Source organism: Chelonia mydas, chromosome 6 (genome assembly GCF_015237465.2).
Source record: "Chelonia mydas isolate rCheMyd1 chromosome 6, rCheMyd1.pri.v2, whole genome shotgun sequence".
NCBI lineage: Eukaryota > Metazoa > Chordata > Testudines > Cheloniidae > Chelonia > Chelonia mydas.
The window spans coordinates 74,531,963-74,538,253 of NC_051246.2; positions in this window are offsets into that span (position 1 = coordinate 74,531,963).

A 6,291-nucleotide genomic window follows, 5' to 3' on the forward strand; every position below is an offset into this window, starting at 1 on the left:
AAAGATTCAGCCAGAAAAGGCACATCAGACAGTGGTGACTCATCATCATATCAGGTTTAGGTGGTCAGGACAGGAAACAACAAGGACAACACCAATCTCGGTGCATGCAACTATGGTGCGATTTCAGCTGGATAGCAGGGCCTTCTGCAATGTGATTCCTTGGGGTGAATTGGACTCAAATGCACTGTGACACGCTGTACCTCAATGTAAGCACCCTGGAATCCCCATATTCATCACTGTCATATAATTGAGATGTTTTGTACAAAGTATGCCTTGTGTGAGGTATCATTTTAAGTCTTGATCTGTTGAACATTAATACCTGGAGTCCTTGTGGCACCTTAGAAACTAACAAATTTATTTGGGCATAAGCTTTCATGGGCTATAACTCACTTCATGAGATGCATGGAGTGAAAAAAAGTAGGCAGGTATAAATATACAGCACATGAAAAGATGGGAGTTGCCTTACCAAGTTGGGGGTCAGTGCTAATGAGGCCAATTCAATCATGGTGGATGTGGCCCATTCCCAACAGCTGGCAAGAAGTTCTGAGTATCAACATAGGGAAAACTTATTTTTTGTAGTGACCCAGCCACTCCCAGTCTTTATTCAGGCCTAATTTGATGGTGTCCAGTTTGCAAATTAATTCTAGTTATTCAGTTTCTTGTTGAAGTCTGTTTAAGTTTTTGTTGTTGTTGAAGAATGGCCACTTTTAAGTCTGTTATTGAGCGTCCAGGGAGATTGAAGTGCTCTCCTACTGGTTTTTGAATGTTACAATTCTTGATGTCTGATTTGTGTCCATTTATTCTTTTGCAAAATCAGACATCAAGAATTGTTCTGGGGAATCTCAGAGCAGCTTACAAAGGCTTGTGCGTGTCCATTTTCCTATGAAGTAGTAGCAAACTGGGTAATGAGCTTACGCTGGCCAGGCTTCTGACCAGTGCAAGATGATACAGTTCAGGGATTCAAGACTTGGGAGCTGGGGGGAATTGGCTGGAGCCTCCCTATTGATGGTTCATGAGTTGCTGGGAGATTACTCATGTGACTCAGTGGGGTGTGTCCCTGCCTGTGTAAGTGCGGGGCCTGTCAGACAGCTTGACATCAGCATCACCGTGTGAGAGGTTGGTGGGTTTGGAGAGCTCAGTGGTCCCACAGTCCAGGTTACACCCTGGGGACCCCATCAAACGTACCCATTACAAAGAGCAGGCACAAGTTAATAATATACATTGAGAGCATAATGCAGCCCATAGGAAAATGTGACCTCAGAGTAACTAACCTGAAAAATAACAGATGGTACCAACTGAAGTTTATGGCAGTGGAGGGAAGCACCACAGACCTCTCCTGGGGTCATACAACTGTGGCTTTGATCAGGGTGCAGCATCAGCATTTTATAGCTGCAGTGCAAGAAGCAAAAGGAGGAGTCCCATGGACAATTAAGACAATTTTAAATGCATATGGGAATGTTTTCAAAGGCAATGGTGTCTTAAAGGAAAGCTGCGACTTGACGTAGACCTCCCAGTGGAACCTTTGTGCTTCCCAAGAAAGAAAATTTCAGTGGCACTACATAATCCAGTGCGCAAAGAGCTTGAAAGGCTGCAGAACTGGGGTATCCTAGCATCTGTGGAGGCCAGTAGAGCCTGGGTAAGCAGCCTGGCAATGGCAAAGAAGCCATTAGGCAAATTACACATATGCATAGACGCAAAGCCTCTAAACCAGGCATTGAATTGCTGCCCACAATTGATGATATCTTGGTATAACTCTCCAAAGCTGAATCTTTACGGTCTGTGAGATGAGGAACAGGTTTTGGCGCAGACGCCTGGATAAAGAGTTCAGCATGCTGACAGTCTTTGTAACACCATTTGGTCACTGTAGATGGCTGCGCATGCCAATGGGCATAAGCCCAGCAAAAAAGATGTTCTGGAGAAGACTCACCCAAGTGCTAGAGGGACTGCCTGGAAACATAATTGCAGGTGATTGCTCTCTGCACCGGAATGAGGATATGATACAGAAGCTAAATGAGACCATGATGGGAAACTACAGGCTTTTCTACAGCAATGCAGGGACAACAACATAAAATTCAGCCCAGAAAAAAATGCAACTCAAAGCGCGTCTGGTGGCATACATTGGACATCTAGTCCCATGGAGTAAAAGCAGATCCCAGCAAGATCAAGGCAGTCAGAGACATGCCAGCTCTAGTGGATGTGAAAGGGTTACAGCGCTTTGTAGGAATGATACATTTTTTTTTTGTCCCAGTTCTATCCACACCTGGTGGCAGTAGTGGAACCCATATGTCAGCTCACAAGTCAGGATTCTGATTGGGACTGGGCAGGTTCCCAACAGTAAGCATTTGGTGCACTGAAACAAATGATAACAGATGCCCCTGTCCTGAAGTACAACCAGCCAGGAGAACCACGGACAGTCTAGTGTGATGCACTGGAGAAAGAACTGGGTGTAGCTTTTTTGCAGGAGCAGCCAGTTGTTTATGCCAGCAGAACCCTGCCAGAGACTGAACAGGGGTATGCCCAAATAGAAAAAGAGCTACTCACTGTGGTTTATGGAGTGGAGTGATTCCAACAGTACACTTGTGTCCACCTGTAATAGGGCAATAGGACCACAAACCCCTAGAGACAGTCATGGCAAAGTCCCTTCTTAGTGCTCCAAAGAGATTGCAGCACATGTCTCCAGTACTACCAGGCAGAGATCAGATATTATCCAGGGTGATTACTGATGTAAGCTGGTGCTCTGAGCAGCAAGTTGGTAGGTGGGTATCAGGACACTGAATCCATTAACATGCTGCACTGTCTCCCAGTTTCATCAGTGAAAGTGATGAAAATCAAAGCAGTTATGGAAAAGGACATCCAACTACATGCAGTCGAGAGAGCAGCTGGAGCAGTACTGGGATAGGAAAGCTCCTCAGGCATTCTGCTGGGGAAAGGAGCAGAGTAAAGAGAGGTCCAGCAGCCCTGGCAAGGGGGAGGAAAAAAGCCATTTCCTGGAGGATCACTGCCTTGCAACAATAGGAGAAGAAGCCCTTACTGAGGAGGTCTGGCTGTGAGCTTCCCCCCCCCCCCACTTTTAGACATCACCCAAGAGATAGGGAGTTTGATGTTATTGACGTGAACTGTGACTGTATAGATCACTGTTGCAACCATGGTCCTGTGGCTGCACGAAGTCTTGTACAGAGGAGGTCAAGTGGGGTGTCTATGGAAAGGTTGTAGTTTGCTGGTTATGATTATGCTGTCTGTATGTGTGTATCATATTTGTATTTGAAGTTATGAATATTGGCTATGTACTTGTATCTCAATGTGTTTGATTCTAAGTAGCCTCAGTGAAGCATTTGGTCAGCTTCTTGAGAATGGGCACTTACTGAGAATAGTCCTATCAAGAAACACTTAACCAACAATGGACTTTAGGAGACGCCAATCCACATCTGAGCCTTCCTGGGAATGTTCAAACTAACATGTAAAAAGCTGAATCATTCATAGACATGTGACTTGCCCAGGTAGCTACAAACTCCATCTTGTTGCTGTGACTTTGCACAGAAGAACAAAGGGGTTTCCGCCCACAAGAGAGAGAATATAAAAGGCCCTGGAAGCCCTTCCATTTTGTCTTCAGCTGGCTCAAAAGATAGCCTCTCCACCCCAAAGAGATGCCTGAAAGAAACTGGAACAAAGGACAATAACTATGGGGGTGTGAGCGATTGCTGGACCCAGACTAGGAAGGAGTCTAGTCTGTGAAAGAAGCTTATTGGAACATCTCTGAGGGTGAGATTTACGTGCATTTAGTTTCCTACTGTATTAGGCTTAAACTTGCATGGTTTTGTTTTATTTTGCTTGGTAATTTACTTTGTTCTGTCATTACTTGGAACCACTTAAATCCTACTTCTTATACTTAATAAAATCACTTTTTGCTTATTATTGAACCCAGAGTTAGTGACTAATACCTGGGGGAGCAAACAGCTGTGTATATCTATCAGTGTTATAGAGGGCGGACAATTTGAGTTTACCCTGCATAAGCTTTATACAGAATAAAACGGATTTATTTGGGGTTTGGACCCCATTGGGAACTGGGTATCTGGGTGTTGGAGACAGGAGTACCTGCTAAGTGGTTTTTACTTAAAGCCTGCAGCTTTGGGAGACGTGATTCAAACCTAGGTCTTTGTTTGCAGCAGGCTAGCATGTCTGACTCGCCCAGACAGGGTTCTGAAGTCCCAAGCTGGCAGAGAGAACTGGCTCAGAGGTAGTCTCAGCAAATCAGGTGGCAGTCCCAAGGGGATCTCTGTGACCGAACACGTCACAGGGAGAACCGCATGCAGAGTTACCAGAAGGTTACTTTCATCAGTCCCAAAACTTGTGCATTTTGAGCAAATCTGCTGAGTTTTTCCATACTGCCTCAGCAGGGGATAGAGTGTCCGAGGAAAAGCACAGCATGGCATCAGTGAGACATGGAGCAATGCTCTCTGGGATGTCCTGTTGTACATAGAGCTTTGAAGATTTCCTAGCTCAGTTACACAGGCATGGTTAGAGAGGTGCCATCAAAACAGCAAAGCAACAGATTTATTTTAGAAAGATGACCATGTGCAACTTAAGCGTCTTGCAAGGGTGACAGATAGCAGTCACTATTATCACATATTAATTGTGTTTAAGGCTAAGATTTTTTTTTTTCACAGTTATTTTTAGTAAAAGTGGCTGGGGCACAGCTCTGACTCCAGTGGCCGCAGTGGGAGGAGCAGCCACGAGGGACACACAGCCCTTGCTCCAGAGCTGGCCAAGCTGTGGGGCAGGAGTGTGCGGCCTGACAGCAGCCCCCACCAAGCCCCGGCTGCAGCAGGGGTGGGCACACCACTGGGAAGCCGCAAGTGGGGCGTGTGGCCCAGTTGCAGCCTCTGGTGAAAGCCATGGGGCTGGGACGTGCGGCCCTGGCTGCGGCCCCGCCAAGCCTGGGACGCCGAAGGACTGGGGCACTCGGCCCCAGCTGCAGCCCCTACCAAGCCCTGGACAATGCTGGGCAGGGGTGCGTGGTCCCAGGTGCACCCCCTGGTGGAAGCCACGGGGCTGAGGCACGGGGCTCCAGCTGCATCCCCCACCAAGCCTGGGATGCCATGGGTCTGGGGCACACGGCCCAGCTGCAGCCCCCGGAAGAAGCCGCAGGACTGGAGTTGCAGGGTCCTTGTGTCAGCCAGCCCCCTTTGCAGGGCAGTCCCGCCGCTTCCTTCTGAAGCCCTACAAGTCACAGAGGTCCGGCAAAGTCATAGAATCTGTGACTGCTGTGACCTATGTGACTAAATTGTAGCCTTAATTATGTTGTATGTAGACACAAATCTTGTTTAAAGCCAATCATGTCACTATCTGGTTACACACTCCACTAAAAGTTATAGTTTAGAGAGGCCTAAACAGGGCATTCTTAGAACTGACAGCAGTCCTCATAAATAGTTTATAATGCAATAAGCAATTCATCGCTGCAGCTAGAAACCTGCCCACTTGGTGATAAGCCTTAAGAGATAAGGCATAGTCTGTTGCATCTTCTCCATTTCTAGTTTAGGACTGGACATTGCATTCAGATACCTCTAAGTAAAAGGCTCTGTTTTGTTCCATAAGAAACAGCACAAATGGCTTTTCCGTATTTAACAAGCTTGTCAGAATTAAACTCTTCATACAGGTGTAGGCAGCTGCCATTTTATCATCACAGAGCACCTGATTATCAGGATTATAATGTTATCTTTTGGCAGAGAACTCCTGGCAGCAAACAGCCTCTTAAATCTGAAGGAGATTAGCAGTTCTGCGTTAGACCTATGCCTAAGTGACAAATCAGTCTCACAGCACAGTCTTTGGCTGAAAGCACTGTGTTATGGAACTGACACCTTTCCAAAGGTCAAGTGGTTTTCCATTCAGCTTGGAGCAGAATGTACCATTTAATTCCTTCCAAAGACCAAAGGATTGTATATAAGTATAATGCAAGTCAGCTGAGTCTAATGACAGATATCAGGGCCTGCCTTTGGTCAAACACCAACATCGGGCAAAGCCAGATTTTGGAGATGCTGTATGTGTAGAGTTCCTGCTGCTGTTAATGCTTGGGGCCCAATACAAGTCTCCCTGGAAATCCTGCAAAGTGGGGATCATGCCCAGTAGAGACCTCCCTAGAATCATTGTTTCCATTACAGGGGTGGATGGGGAACAGCAGCAGGACTGGCCTTCCCAAAATTCCTGCTGCTGTGGAGATTAGGCCCAGGACAGGCCTTGCTGGAATCCGTTCTGCTACAGGGTGGACTGGTGATCCCAAGGCAGAGCTTGCGCTCT